The 16,767-nt window shown below is 46.3% G+C and overlaps 1 long non-coding RNA gene across 1 annotated transcript; it reads left to right on the forward strand.

The window, feature by feature from the left end:
• Nucleotides 1-15,638: 15,638 nt before the first annotated feature.
• LOC105451380 lies at nucleotides 15,639-16,486 on the forward strand. The gene is made up of 2 exons (XR_974575.1): nucleotides 15,639-15,798; nucleotides 15,930-16,486. It is a non-coding gene; the product is annotated as an uncharacterized LOC105451380 (long non-coding RNA).
• The last annotated feature ends 281 nt before the right edge of the window (nucleotides 16,487-16,767 follow it).

Genomic DNA, 16,767 nt, shown 5'->3' on the forward strand with positions numbered 1-16,767 from the left:
GAAAATGCGAAATCTTGAATATTCTGTTATCTTGCCGTCGGTATATGTCAATATATTCAATTCTTTTAAGAAATTGTCTGCTATGTCTTAAATATCGAGAAATTTGATTTGGATCCCATCTTAATTATCTTATTGATTGACAAAAAATCAGTTGTGCATATTAAGTAATTATTATCTATTAGAGATCATATCATTATAGCATATATTTTTATTCGGTAAAGAAGTGATACGCACTGAAATGTAATTAGCTTGCTATAAATATAAACGGTTGACGTTTCAGCCATTATACACATACAGTACTCAGCAGATAAATTGTAGCTCGTAAAGGCGTCCATGAAAAACTGTTACGACCACATAAGTTTCAATTATGTAATTCCTTTCATTGCCTTATAATTTCGTACTTTTGAACGAATTCCAGCGCATCGTAAATTGACGTCGTAATATCCTGTTAGAAAGAAAACTGGATGTTTTCCATGCACGCGCAAAAATTAATTTAAAAATTTTAATCAAACATAAAAGCTAATTTTTCGTCCGAGACACGTATAATTATCTCGAAACGGTCTTGCGTCAGCGTTTGTCTTAAGTTTGCACTACCCCTATTTCTTTCAAGGGTGCCGTTTAGGCTCGTCGTTTCTGCCCTCGAAAGATTTCGACACGAAGACAACCCCGCGCGGTAGGTAAACGCGCACGCATTGCGGACGACAGCTGTCAAATAAATGTTAAAAAAAAGCGCTAGCCGAGCGAAATTTCGAGTGGGACGTGAGCGAAGAAGGGTGCGTGCCCACCCCTAGTGAAATACCCTTAGCCCGCGGGGCAAAAGGCTCTGCACAATTTTTCCAGAGTTCGCTCTCCCTGCAACGGGCGGTCGATAAGTCACCACTAGACTAAACTTCGCGGCAAGGTCGTCGGCCTTGTCTCGAAAATCATGGGACCAATTCTTTTTTTTTTACATTATCATGCAAATAAAATTGTGTAGGAGCGTTTCTTGTTCTTTCGTAATTCCACGGCGAGAAAGTTTCGTGCTAATATTGATTATCACGTGTGAACCAAATAGATCGCTTGTTTGCGATAACATTTTATGTTTTTATAACTTTTATTTTGAAAATAATTATTGAAAAGAATAATAAAATCGATTAATTTGTAAATTAAATTCTAAATTATAATCGATGCATAACGATATATGCATTGTTTCTTTTTATTTGTTACACCAATAGATATCAAGCTGGATTAAATATATCAAATTCATAAAACAGAATATAGCAAATATTTAACATTCGATAATCGGCCAATCAAATCGTCTCTGATTTGTAAACCTGACGCGCGTCCAAATTTTCGAAATAAAAACGCTCAGGAACGCTTCATTACGCTTACTCCGCGGCGTGGGATGCGTTTCGCCTTTCTAACTTTAACGAAGTAACGAAAGCTCAAAGTCCCTCTACGGCGCCTCGTGGCGCTTATAGACGCTGAGGAAGGGTGGGCGACACAGCGCTGAGGGGCAAATTTTCGAGGGTGGTTTCGCGCGTCAATGGTTTATTAAGAAGCACTTGTTTAAAGGCAGCCCCTTTCAGATCCGACAGCCAATTCGACCACGACGTTTGTGTCACTCGGATATATAAATGGATGGAACGGGGCGGAGGTGGCTGGCTGGCTTCGTTTCGGACTGCGCGCGGGCGGATGACGGTCGAATCCACCCCACGGCAATCCGTCGTGTCGCCGTAATTGAAGTTATTGCAATATTGTGTCCTGTCAGCCCCGCTATCCTCGCTATCGTCCTATTTCTCTCCATCTCGCGCGGCCCGCTTTTCCGCCTTCGTTGTCTTGGATGCGGTGTCAAGTTAGCGAGATTGCATAACACGTCGCGAATAACGTTAATTTTTTTGTCGCTTTGCAAATGTAGCTTTAATAGACTGTAACTGACTTTTATTTGAATAGTTTCGAAATTTCAACGGTATGTTAAAGAGAATTAAAAAGTTGTCAAGAAGAGTTCAATTCTGCATGTCACTGTTACGTGATGATTTTTTACGTTTAATTATCACACAATTTAAGCATTTATCAAATCATTGCGATTCAATCTCTTGAATCGTCGCCACAATTCTTCGTTGCATTTAGTGCATTTGTTGCATCCGACTAGTCGTGATATCGTATATTGACACAGTATCAGGAATCACAGTACAGAACGAAAGTTCTTTCCGAGAATGCTTTCAGTGCAAGTGCCTAAGGCGAAGTTAACTTTATCCTCGCTTAATCGCCTTTTCGATAGGTACGAGCCGATCCCTTTGTTCAGACAATATCTCCACACGCTACCCCCGCTAATGTATGCACCGTGCCTCCATCTCACCCTCTGGTCCTCGCGATGACTCCGGTACTCCTAACCCCATAGCCGCCACCACCCCATATACGGGAAGCGACGGAGACGAGGGAGAGACCTCGTACTCGTTCGCCTTTATTGAATTTTGGGACCGTTCCAGTTGGAGGAGAGAAGTACCGCGAGAGAGGAAACGAGAGACGCCCGTGTGCAGGCGCGAGGAGAGACGGAGAGGGAAAAAGGGCTCTGGGATGGCCTGTGGGGTGCGAGCCAGAATTAATTCACATCCCGCTGCATTGCTTTTTACGATATAACTGCGGTTTGTTAGTCGTTATTCACGGTACGAATTCAATTTCATGTCCGGCTCGCAGGCTAGAAACAGAAGCCGCGCAAGCCTTGCCGATGCTCTCTCGTTCTGCGGGAAACTTGCATTCGCCACATCTGACAATGAGCATCAACGAAAAGAGGCGGAGAAGGAAATAAAAATATTTAAAAAACTTAAGTTCAAATAACGAATGTACAATGATTATTCTGAAGAATTAGTTTCATAAAAAGAACATTTCAAGATATATGAATGGTGGTAAATATATATAAAACATTTGACATAAAAAATTGTTTTTTATATACAGATCTCTATACAAGCATTCATGGAAACAAAATTTAAATAGAGGTCGATTATAAATTTTATCCTTTAAACAAAATATAATTTATTAGTATACATTTATCTTGTGTAACAACTCATATTGATATATTGATTATCTGGAAAAACACGAGCATGAAGTTCTCGCGATCGTAAGACATATTTCGGTCAACATGTGGTCTCGTATACGCCACGTGGGAGCGCCGTGAGTGAAAAATCGAGTGGCGGCGAACGCGTTACCCATTTCACGTTACGTTAAATTGCTCGTTGGAACGCTGGCGAATGCTTTTCGACCGGTTACGGATGGCGCGATAAAGCACACCGACTAACGCGAGATACGACCAATTAGCTCGTGTGCCAAGTATACGATTTAAGCGGGCTGGCGGAACCCCGGAGGCATTGCCAAACGACGATTTAAGCCGACATCTTGTGGCAAAGAAGGGGATATGCCGCGTATTGTCTGTCGCAGATAATGATCTACGGTATCATTTATCTATCCTGTATTTTAAAAAGTTATTTCTTTATTTTATCTTAATTTGTCTCTAATAAGATAAAGACCATTCATTAATTTGTAGAATGGTTGGAACAATGATTTTCAAGTAAAATTTTTCTCATAAATAATATTGAAGGACAATATATCTTGTTTTATCATCAAGAAATATTTTTCTGCGATAGTAATTGCTTCAATTACTACCATAATAAATTACGAAACTACTATTGCAGTATGATTATAAATGAATAATACTGTACACACTCACCCCACGTGACCATTATCGGTGTTGAAGCAATGTCCTCTTCGACTTCTCCCTGTCCTTTTCATCCTCTTCCATCTCCTCTTTTTCTATCCTAGGGAACCGTCTACCACTTCTCCTTTTCTACATCCCTCCCAATCACGGTTGACATCCCCACCGCCCACCGGAGGAACCCCCGCGGTCAGGAAGGGAAGGGGCACGGACTACCACGTGATCCATGTGACCGGAACCGCACGAGACACGCAACGATATACTGTCACACGCGATGCGTCCAGCCACTTTCTTTCGTTTACCGTCCCGCCATTTTATCTCGATCCGCTCGATTCACGGTATCTCTTCTTCGCTGAATCTCCGCTATTTTGTAACTTCTTTCCACCGCGTCCCACGGAAAACGAACGGCGAACACGTGTAGCGAATTTCCTCCGCTTTTTGACCTGTGTTTGCCTCTTCCTATATCGCTCTTTGCCTCTCCCGAACCCTCTCTACCTCTCTCCGTATTTTTTTTATTTTTCTCCCTCCCCCCCTCTCTTGTTGCTCTCGCGGCTGCTGCCGAGAAGCGTGCTTTGCCAGCGACTACTATCTGCCGCGTAGCGAGTCGACCGCGGGACTTTGGTATACTGGGAGTATGGTAAGTAGATACACCCCTGCCACCGCCACCCCCTCCCCCCGTCCCCTCGGGGAACCCATGCGTTCCCCCGCTGTCTCCCGCGCGGGCCCCGCCGACGGCCTCCCCCGTTCTCCGATCTCCCGCCGTCGCAGTTGCTACCGCGTTGTCCTCTCACCACTCTCCTATCCGACGAACCGTGCTTTGCCGCCCCTCTCGCGCCGCCTCCACGTTTTGCTTGCGATGCTCCAGGGACGTATCAACCGTCGATTTATCGGAATGCCGCTTTTTTTTATAGACCCACCAGGTAAACCTCAGTGTCTCGTAACGACAACTCGACGTTGCATTTCGAACGAAGGGTCGATCTACCCTTAACTAGAATATAAAGATATGATCGCGTCAACACGAATATGTTTTTAATGAACAGTCGTTTTAATGCTCAATCTGACCATTTTAATAAATATATAAATAATAATCATATATAATTAACAATAATGCATTTATATTCATAATGTAATTAGCTACCTTGGACTTTCTAATTATCTAATTTCTTCCGAAGGGCTTTATCGTCTAATTTCACCCGAAAGACTCAAGTTTGTACGATGCCATGTAGGGTGCGATTTTCGGCATCTATATACATGCATACATTTTTCTTCATCTTTAGTTGGATAAAGTCCATAAGAAAGACGGATAGAACGAAAACGCGAAGCGTTGCCAAAGTAATGTCGATTGATTTTTTTCTGGCGTCGATAAACAGCGGAATTTGGGTACGATGAGGGAAGGCGCACGGCCCTGGAAGATCGCCACCACTACCGCGCACTGGCAAACGTATAAAAGACAGCGTTTGCATGCTAACATATCTATTATAATGGCGACGTTGTGCCTCTTCCTCGTGCACGCCGGCACGCACGCTCCGTCGCCGTCGCACTCACGTTCGCCTCCCTCTCGCCTCGTTCCTCGGCGGTGCATTCCGTCTCACTTCGCCGCGCGCATAAATTACCGCTTTCAAATGCAAAAGTATGAATGAGATAAAGTTCCCCGACGATCGTCTTGCCTCCCAGTCGCGGTCGCTCTCACTCTCTTCCTCTCTTCCTTACGTCTCTGTGTCACTTATCTTCGAGAACTGATTACATGCATTAGCACCAGGTCGATTATAATGGAAACTTGTTTTGTATCCTTATTTGTAGTACCTTCAATCGAGATTTAGAGCTCCCTCACTGACAGATAGATAATAAAAGCGTTGCTCTAAGGCTTGATATTATTATTTTCAACATCCTATATGGAAGTTTGCAGCAGTGAGTTCCGACACCGTCTGGAAATATAATAGCACGGGTAGCATATTCATTAAGAGCTATTAAAGTCAAGTGTTCTCGGAGATATTTAAAAGAATCAAATTTTAGTCTAATAATACACCCACATAATTTTAGAAAAGAAATTAAAGAAATAAGATTGCATGACTTAAAAAAAAAAAGCAAAACGAGATATATACCTATAATTGTTGTCGCGTGAGCTTCGAAAATGTTGAGAGAAGCACTCGGGAACCTGCATGCAAGTGAATAAAAGTCGATGCTGTTCTAATAGGTATGCGAACGGCGTTCCATAATCTGGGTCTCCCTCTACGGGATATCCATTTATAGAATAATAATAATAATTCCGGAGCCAACGAGGTTCCGCTAATGTCGTCACGTTAGATAGTTACAGTCATCCGGTCCCGGGTAATAAAAGGGTTGACGTGCGCGCGTCATCCGCTCCGGAGACTAATCCCTTCGTCCAAAATTCGTCATAAGCCACGGATCGATGACGCGCAGTGCGTTTCCTCGCGCTAAACAATCGCTGCTCATCTGCGAGTTATTTGAATCGATGACGAAACGAAATTGCAAAAAATTCTGCCGGCTGATAGGTTATCGCGTTTAATTGGGCATTTCCTTACGCAGGCTGCAGGTAGTTACGGGCAGCAAAAGATAACGCTTCTGTCAACGTACGCACGTCCATTTATGTTAATCAGGCACGTGACGTCACTGGCAGCCCCAGCGACGAGCAATATCAACCCCTAACTTCGTCGCGGGCAACAAAACGTGCACGCAGAACCGTATCACGGTCCCGCCGTAACGATCCCTCTCCCCACCGACCGTGTGCGCTCTCCTCGTATCCTCCTGTACACCCTTTGTCGACGTTAACCCAAAGTGAATGGTCCTACACCGCCCGTTGCAGCGATGGGTTTTAACTTCGGGGTGACTTACTCCGAGCGTTATCTATTTTGACAGCGCGGTACGCCCGCGGTCTGTCGTGGGGTCGTCGTAGAGGGGCGTCGCGGTAATTGTGTTTTAACTACGCTCTACATCGTCGCGATAGCCCCGTTGTCCATTGTTCCAAACCGTCGTAAAATATTCTTTGACGCGCGTTGTTGCGCCATTAGAAAATGACGAAAATGGCTCTCCGAGAGATAACTCCTATATGTACATCGGAAAATACCCGGCGTAAACTTCGCATCGCTAGAATCACTGAGATAATAAAAAATGACGGTATCGCTAGAGTCACTAAGATAATAAAAAATGACGGATCATTCTTTTTATTTCATTACAATACTGTCGTTTTTGCGTCAGAATGCCTAACTTGCAAATTAATGATAAACAGCATACGCGGTACCTATATGCCAGACCGCCATTTGCGTCGATTTTATAAAACTACGGTGTATAAGCTATATAGGAAACATGGGCGGATCCTATACAATATGGCATTCAATTTGCGACGGATTCGCTGTCTGGCAACGCAAACAACCGCTATTGGGTTTCATTTAATGAACCGAGCCAGAGCCTTCGGAAGCATTTTTGTGCTGTGGGCTCGGCTTAAATTGAACGTCCTCCCCTTTCTCTTTCATCCGTTGCCTATCTTCGCTCATTTTATATCTACTTCCTGCGACTTACGCCTCGATGGCTCGACCTGATACAGGAAGCTGCAGCCGTTTTAGCGGCAGTCAGGACGTGTTTGTAGAATTAAATTACGAGGTAGAAGATTCAAGTGTGTAATAAGCGAGGAAAAAATTAATTTTAAGCAACGTGAGACGCTTTGTTTTTTTTTTTTTTTTTTTTTTCAGGAAGACCATATCTTTTTTTTCTTTTTCTATCGCGAGTAAAGTCGATTTCTTCTTTTCGACAGGTTACGTTTCTACGAACACACGCCGGGCCGGACACGCCGAGAAAACTTGGGCCTCGTTAAAAATATTACGGCTTACAAGGCAATCCTCTTAAAAGTGCTGCGGAGTGTGGAAGTGCGGACGGGGGAGTCTCGAGGGGGCCAGGGACAGGGGGATAGAGCAGGAAGGGAGTGAGAAGAGCCGGCACCGGTATCGGCGCCGTATCGTTCCACCGCGCAAGTGTCCAGTAAGGTAAGCGGATCCACGATAATCCGGATTACGTATTTGCCCGGTTCTCTACCTCCTGCCATCTCGATCTCACGCCAGTCGGAGAGCCAAAGACGTATTTGCCTCGTGGCATCGCACCGTCTGCCGTCTGTAATCTGTTTAACGCTTTACGAATGGCAGCCGGTCGTTTCACGAAGCCACGAAAACGCGTGTAGCATACGTAGTACGTATATCGACCGTGCACGTATATCATTATCACGACGTGTAACTGCGGTTGAGAACACTAGGAATATTTTCATTTCACTTTCGTCAATTACGAGTCTCTCTTGAACACGTGTAGCTTGCGGTTATTACAAAACGCGCGTTCTTCACTCACGAGGAGTGATTTATTACAGGTATCTCGGTGAAATTGTCATAATTGTAATGTATCATTGTAATTTTAATGTTTACGAAAAAAGGGATTACAAAAATGGGGAATAAGAGAATTGATCTGAAACTTGCACTTATAATATTCTTCAGTCTCTCATCAACGTTACATTATTATATAAACAACATATAAGAAATAGATAAAACAGAGAAAATAATTTATCTACGAGTTAATTAAAATTTTTCATATATGAAATTTAAAAGACTTCAGCGTGCGTGTCTTGTTTAAACGTTGTAGATAGTGCCCTAAATTTTGTTCGCCATGCCCTCGTTCCCATCAAATGGCGGTATTGGCGCATTGGCGCATGACTACAAGAGAGAAACGTAATTTTTAACCGGATCTGCACGTTCGCATCCCTTCTTCGCGGGAATCGCGCGCGGGGTCTCGACATCGATCGGTTGCGATCTTTAAACAGCGCCATTAACGATTGCGTGCACAGGCTGAGGGGGTCGCGATCAAATGAATATGATGAAAGAGTGGCGGCATTAGGCGAACGTGCCGTGCATACTGATTTGCGGCTGATTGATTGGACCCCTTTCCACTCGACAACGCTGCGCCACCGCGGCTCGACCCCCGCCCCCTCGATTCCACCCCATGAGTGAACCAACATCGTTGATAATATCAAACGAACGGCTGGTATTCGGGAACGTCGATGACGAGTAGAAATTAATAATTGTGGAATATAAAACCGTGAGATCAGTTTTTGGTAAAAGAGTATTACGAAAAAAAAAACCTTTCATTCTTAATTACTTACAACTCTAACGCTAATTCCTCATCTACTCGCTAATCTATTCTGACGTAGTACACCATAAGATAAAGTAAGATTCCGCTAATAGAGATAGCTCGTCATCAAAGGAAAGACAAAAAAACGAGGATCTTAAAATGCTAATGTTTAAGGAAGCAATCAACAAGCGACCATCCTTGCGATAACGTTTCATTATCGAATGAATCATCCGCGGATGTTAAATCGGAGTCGTTGTCGTTGCCTCGGAGCTGCGTCAGCGTGCGGACTAGTAATTTTCGAAATTAGTCAAATGGACGCGATGCGCTGCGTGGGGTCTTGCGGAGGAAAGTGGAGAGAACGCGAGCGGACGATTATGCGAGTTAATCCCCGGCCACGACGGCAACTTGTCACGCGGAAGTCGGATTCGGTGGTAGAGAGCGCGAGAGGTATTTCGTCAGCAACGACGACGGCTGGCTGGCATGGCTGGTAGTGGTTTGGTTATCTTCATTGTCCCATGGTCGGGTTACGCGAACTGTTGGGCTGTAACGTAATTGTTTTTGACGCGGTAATTTTACAGTGTCGTGCGTACACACACGCGTCGGCTGCGCGCGGGCATATCGGGCACATCCGCGGCGCGAAGTGTCGTGATAACTGCCGTGCTTTTCCACCCTCCTCCCCCCGCCGGCCCGAGTGCCGCCACCGGTTCTTTTGCTTTTTGGACGTCATTTCGCGGTGCACGACAGCCTTCCACCGTCGTGCTCGGGAGCCATCTGCCAAGTCGCACGTCCTTTCCATCACGTCGACCAGGAACACCTCGAGGTGTTCCAGCCAACGTCTTGCCTTGACGTTTTCTCTCTCCGCGATCATCTTCCGAGAGCCGTCGCCGTCTCCGTCTCTCGATGGAGGAAGAGTCACGGGTAGTTTCGAGATTGCCAAACGCGGAATTTGCCTCGTTCCCCGGTTTAATCGTTCCTGGAAAGTCGCCCCGTCGTCCCTAAATGTAAGCGGCAGCGTGAGATCTATATGTATATATGCATATATCAGAAGGGCTCACTTTATCGCGTCACTGTCGCGAAGAATTTTTAATCTTCGTACTCTGCGACGATTTCTTCAAATTAAAATAAAGATACTACAAATTAATTGAATCTACTGTGTCAAATTTTATGGTGCTTCTAGACATCATTTAATATGAATTTCAAGAATGTCGAGGGTGTGGTGAGATTTAATTACGATAATAATCTAAATTACTCAAACATCCGTTTGGCACATGCACTTCGCTAGTTTTACTCCAGTCAGAAAGATTTATTCAGTCCGATAATCGACGCACGTCGCGTTGACAACGTCATCGGAGCGAAGTATGCGATCTCTTCAAAAACGCGTTACTCGTGCTCGTGCGAGGGAATGGGAGAAGGCAGAAGCAACAGCGGCAGCAGCATCCGCAGAAGAAGAAGAAGAAGAAGAAGAAGACGAAGACCGAAGAGAAGAAGATAAGAACAGGGGATAGAGAGGGTAGAGACGAGATGAGAGAGGCGTAGTAGTACACGTTGCAGGAGAAGCTGCACCGCCCGAAGGAAAGAAAGCGGTTCGAGTACTCTCCGTCCCTGTTCCTTCTTCAATCTCCTCGGTCATCCCGTCTCTGTCTCCTTCGCTCCCGCCATGCCTATCACGCATACACGCACGCACGCGTGCGTGCACGCGTACGACGAATATACGGTGTGGTCATCACCCTTGCGATTTGGAACGCGGCGTCGCGCGGGCAACGAGCGCGAAGAAGCGAAGGAAGCTGCTCGTCGGTATGCCTTGAGAGCATCTCGCGGTAGTACGAAGGGCCCTGCCGGTGGTATCGCGGACCCTCCCGCGGCTCATCCCCGCCCGCGGAGGACCCGGGTTAAGTTGCGCGGCCCCGTAGTAGTATATAGCCGGGAGCTATCACCAAGGCCCGAGCCGACGAACGGCACGACCAGCGCCCTCCTTCGAATCGGAGGATGCTTCAGGACCGGCCGCATACCAAGCAGAGAGCATCTCGCGTGGCTGCGAAGCTCGCGGCTAGGTTTCGTCTGAACGAACGAACGACCGGGGCGTCATCCGTGATTACTACTTTTGTCGGACGCACTCTTGTCCCCCTCCGTGCCTACCGTTATTAACTATCGAGAACGGCGTTTGCGCTTATATTCATTAGCCGTCGAGCTCCCGCGCGCGTTCCTCTATTTGACTTGACTCGAGACTTGTTGGCGCGAACACCTGGAATGAGACGAATGATCGATAATGGACCTGACTACGTGTTAGATAACGATCGCGCCAACGCGCTCTGACTCGCGGTGAAATAGTTCGGGATTTGAAGGGACATTCCCAACATACTTCTTTAAATCTTTCATAACGATAACTATAAGCCGGTCGATGTAACTTTTAACATTCCACTGGCCATTAATCGCGCAAGTCGACACAGGTACATATATTGAGAGCAGCGTACGCATCGCTCAAAGTTTCGTAGCCGTCCTCACGACGACGGTGTACGCGTACACGCACGTGCGTACGCTCACGATAGAGGCAAGCTGCGAGCGGCAGCAGTGGCAGCGTCGGAGTCAGCATCAGCGTCAGCGCGAGGCCCCGCGGGCAACGTAAGATGGGCCCTGCGAAGCGGCGCGGCGCGGCGTGGCGTGGCGTGGGCCTGGTGTGGCGTGCCTGCCGTGCCGTGCCGTGCGGCTCGACGCGGCGGCGGCGCGGCGTACACACGCTGTTCGTGTTTCGCAGCGGATCTGCAGCGTATGCGTTCGTACGTGTAGTATATATCGACATGTATCACGCGTATATGGCGCACAGCGTCGCGGTAGCCGCCTCGAAGAGATGGGATTGCGCGATAGGCCGCGTGTCGAAAATAGAAATATAATCTGATAGGCTCATTGTGCCCCGAGCTACTCGGTGCTATCTGCCAGCACTACCGACGAATCGCATCAGCTACCACCATGCCAGTTCGTTGTCTCTCGCCGCATCTCCCTTTCTCTTTCCTCCTTCTTTTCTATCGTTCTCCCGCATATGTCTGCCTTTATCAATCCTCTTTCCCTCATCGGCGCAGGTCCTTTTCTCGATCGCGACTTCCGTCGAATCGTCGCGTTATCTTCTACTGTGACGCTGTTGTTGTCCTTGAACGTCTTTTTTTTTATAATCCGCAATGAATCTATAGATTGACATTGCAACCAATAAGATTTAGCGCAAAAATGTTGATTACGGTGATCGCTGGAGATTTTTCGAAAGAAAACGAGAAAGAAAAATGACCGGCATCACGATGATAAGTCGAGCGGCGATTTTTTTTTTTACAAGGATCGAGGTATTCGGAGGGAAACCCTCAATTTGCGGGTGTAAGGGAAAAAAAGTGCTACGACAAACCTCCCGCGGCCCAACCGTGAGATTGGGCCGTAAACCACGGCGTAGTGGGAGCGTGACCAATGGCATCGTGATCGTAAAGAAATTAGAGGGGCAGTAATGGTTTCCGGGTACGGCCGCCTTCCGGTCGGCATACATCTTCTCTCCACGACCGGTCCGCGGATACGCGCCCGCTACATCGGGTTAGCCCGCTGACCCTTCGCGGTAACGACGGCGGAAGGGTAGCATTTGTCTATGTCCAGCGGCCGTTTTCTTTCGACCGATCGATCCTGACGTGCCGCGAGGATCAGGATCGGCCGGCATATCCGAGCGAGTCAGTCGGCAGCTTCCCGCTCGGAAGGCCAATTAATTAAAATTGGAAATTAATTAATCGTTCCTCTCTCGCGGTGCAATTTAATATCGAGATGGAAGTTGAGAGATTTTATCGCGGTATCTTATAGAGAGCCCTTGCCGAGGCCGCGTGTCGTGTCGCAATTAAGGTGTCACGTCGAATAAAGAGATATAAGTGTACCGGCTAATTACGGCGTTTCCCGATAATTGACAGAGTCGGACAGAGTATTACAAAAGCGCGGGCTTCGACATGCGTGCGAACAGATAGCGGCGAACGTCTTGTCCCTCGTCCGACTTGGTCGGCGATTCGAGGCACGTTAACTGAACGATTCTCTCTCGGCGACTTAATCGATTCGACAGCACGACGCGAGAAGTATTACTGACTGTCAACGATCCCGGCGTGTACGTGATCGTTTAGAATTTTCGTTTTCGCATCGGCGCGGCGTGACGGAGTAGCCGCCGCTCGCTCGTTGGAAACGTGCGAACGCACAAACAGAGATGCAATCAGCGACGCGACTGTATCGAGTGCGAATACGGCCCCACGCGTATCAATATGTTTTGTTGCATCCCGCCCGACATGTGCATTGTCAGGGGAACAAACGTGCATCAACATACGCCGGCATTCGTTGTAACGATTGCTTTTGAATCGACCCTTGATTCCTTACCTTGTCGCCGCGCCGCGAGAATAACGAATTAACTGCATAACGGGCTTATTTGTATGTTCGCCAACGACGCGTGTTTAAAGGGCGACATACTCTCGTTACCTCGTTCCGGCCTCCTTCGGGAGACTTTCGACGCTCGCGATCCACGAAAGGCCGCGAATGTCAGCTGCGTCGATATATCTACCTAACGCAAACACGCTTGAGCTTGTCATGTATCAAATTAATATATTCGGCAGTAGAAATGTATGCAAATGACGAAAGAGAATATAAAATGTCGAGGCCTCGAAGAATCTGTGTGACATTTCACCTTTCTGCAATCGCGTGATTCTCCTGCACGAATTTCGCGCGATGGCAACTCGGACTCCGGATGGCGAGAAATCGGAGTGCTAGGTGCTTGTACGGTGTACGACCGGAAACGGAAATGATCAGAGTGAGAGAGTGGTGGAGGCAGCGCGTTTCCTCCCTCTCCCCACTGTCTGCCGCCGCAGAACCATTCGTTGTTCGTTCGTTCGTTCGTTCGTTCGTTCGTTCGTTCGTTCGTTCGTCCGTCCATCGTTGTGGATGCGCGATTGCGAGCGGAACGCGAAATGGAACGGGAGTTTCCCGGCTGGCCGGCCGGCCGGCCAGCCCGTGTGCGCACTGATTGATCAACATTGTTGCCGAATTAGACTCCAGCGAGATGGGCATATTGATTGGCAATCAGTGTCGCCCGGCCACAACGAAGCCTGTCCGTCCGTCCGGGAAACGGTTTGCTAACGCAAACACCGTCGCACCTGGATCACCGCGCTGTCGTTTTTTTTTTCGCAAAAATACTGTCGCCGGCGTTCTACCAACATGTTTGACGTCGACATCCACCACTTTTGCCGTGTCGAGCTCTTCGTTATCGCGGGATTGATTCTGCGCAGACGTGAACGCTGCCAAAAATTGCACGATATTAATGATTAAATGTTCGCTTATTTTAATTCGTCAGATCGGCAATAATTTAGCGACAGTTATTGAATATCCAACACTCGATGCGCATTTTATTTATAGCGTTTATTTAAAATATACAGATGTGTTATGGGTAAACTAAAATTATTAAGAATCGTAGGATGATTTGTGCTCTTACTCGTGCTCCGATTTTCCGCTCGCAAAATTACTATAAATTGTAAACTCTGAGAATTCTTCCGCATTTCGCGCTTAGGACCGCATGGGACTGTCGATCTTTCGACGCTCCCAAGATTGTTGTTATACATCTCGCCGTAAAATCACCCTCGCGAAATCATCGTCAGCGAAGGGTGGCGAAAAAGAAGTCGCGCGCGAGAAGCCGCCGCGATCCGCCAGCGTGGCATCTTCCCGATCGATGACGATCCCCGTGGCTGGCGGGCCGGAAAATCGGCGCCGGTCAATCAGCGCGTGTACGGACCAGAAAATGATCGGTGCCGCGAGTCAAAACGCGGGCATTCCCCGTCCATTTGGACGGCGGACCGTGGATGCACCTGGGCGAGAAACAACGTGCGAATGCCTCGTGACCTACGAGCGTAACGCGGAATGCCACTTTCGAAGCCGAGGTGCGCTTTCATCGATGCGCTCGCGCGCTCCTTTTTACGATCCTCACAAGGAGCACAAAAGCGGCGCCGAGCCGCGAAATAGCCCAATGCGGAAGACGTAGGAGCTATTTTAGGAGTATTACACTCGGAGGTGTGATAACGTGAAATAACATGCATTGCGAAAACAATTTTTTATCATCCATGTTCAGAACTATATAAAATGTAAAAAAATATATAAGTGTGCGATTATTGCGTCACATTTTTCTATGCAAGAATTATATAGACAATAGAGAATTTTTTTCTTATCAGTTATGCCAGTCAAGTTGAGAATTTGGTCAAAATTTGACTCGATTATCGAATTATATGTATTCTGCATCTACTAAATAAGATATATAAAAATATAAATGATTAAAATATATTTAAAAAATAATTAATTGAAACAAACAATTGCTAAAAATGTTTTTTATATTCGTTATGGGTAATGGCCGAACTATGAAGCGCAAATACTGCTGTTGATGTATTCGATCTACTGTACATCAGCAAGAGGGAGAAAGCTACTCGTGGTTCGTGATATTAGAAACCTCGGCGGTGGCGCGTTTATGAGTCGCGCATGACCACCGACAATGCTTAGCGGTAAGCCATTCGGCGTGCAACGTGCGTATCTTTTCTTGTGCGTGGAGGAAAGCGTTAGAGCCGCGAGTCTCGCCGTGTGCTACAACTCTATAGATCACGCACGTCGCAAAAATCGTCTCTCGGTTTCCGAATGCTCATCTAACGCGTGCAAACGCGACTCCACAATAACTTCTAGGAGAAACTTCTGTTACGCGGCCGACTTCGCGATTTATGTTGCGAAGATAAACGCATATCGAAACTATATTGCGCTATCATATTACCATATTATGTCATACATGGTTTCACATATATTTATATATTTTAATGAAAAACTTTTATTCCTGTTTTATATCTTCTCCGTATAAATATCGCAACAAGAGATAATTATTTATTACACTAATTTTAATGAGAGATTTACCGATTATTGCGTAACGAAGAATTTTCCTATACATAATACTGCAGAGTAACTAGGTTTGCTCCCTATCTGCCCTTAAATCGTTATTTCTTGAGGACTCAATCAGAGGCCCATCTTTGCCAACTCACCGCGTGAATTGCGGTCCATACTCGGGAACAGTTAATACCGGTCGACCTCCACCTTTTAGAGAACACCACGGAGATGGGCGTAGGTCCTGGGCAGATTAAGATCGAACGATCCTGCGGTCGATCCCGCGAAAGAACCTAAGGCACGAGCGATTCTCGCGGCTCGCCCTCCCGACGTTTACCCTGGTAAGCCTTCCTCTCGGCCAGATAAGCCTTTGGATTCAACCCCCGAGGTTGATCACCGATAGCCCATGGCCCTAACATACTCCGACCAGCTAGCACCCAATTCCAAATCCTCTGGCACCCTCTTGGACGAAACTGGCTGATGCCGGCGGCAAAGGGGCCGATTTCGAGAGAGAGCATCTTTGCTCCCTTTTCCTCACTCCTTTTTATGGCCTGTTAAATGAACTTCCCGTGCTCTTTTATATCGTCCAAGTTGACTCGTCGGTTTGCTCTCTCTTTCTCTCTCTTCCTCACCGATGTCGATTTACGAGCGACTCGTGGATTTCGTTTTGGATCGGAAACCTATGAATCGAGCCTGTGCGGGATTTCTGTTACTATCACGTTAAGCAATATATTCGTGGCTATAATAGCAAAATACAGAAATAGATACGAGACTGATACTGAGAAAAAATTTGAATTATTCAAATGTAATAATAACTTTCTTATATTAATCCGATTTTCTCCGAAAAATATTAAAGATTAGAATGTATGCAATTTGTGTATGTATCACCGAAATTCACATAAAATTTAAAATGTAAAAAATGACAAATATGAATTTGAAAACTAAATACATTTAACTTTATAAGTCAGAGATTGTTCTCCACAAAAAGCAATGTGAGAAAGAATAATTTTCTACTTCTTTTAGAAGTAGCAGTTAACATCCATTGTGTAACTGTA

This window comes from Wasmannia auropunctata, unplaced genomic scaffold (assembly GCF_000956235.1).
Source record: "Wasmannia auropunctata unplaced genomic scaffold, wasmannia.A_1.0 LD336052.1, whole genome shotgun sequence".
Lineage (NCBI taxonomy): Eukaryota > Metazoa > Arthropoda > Insecta > Hymenoptera > Formicidae > Wasmannia > Wasmannia auropunctata.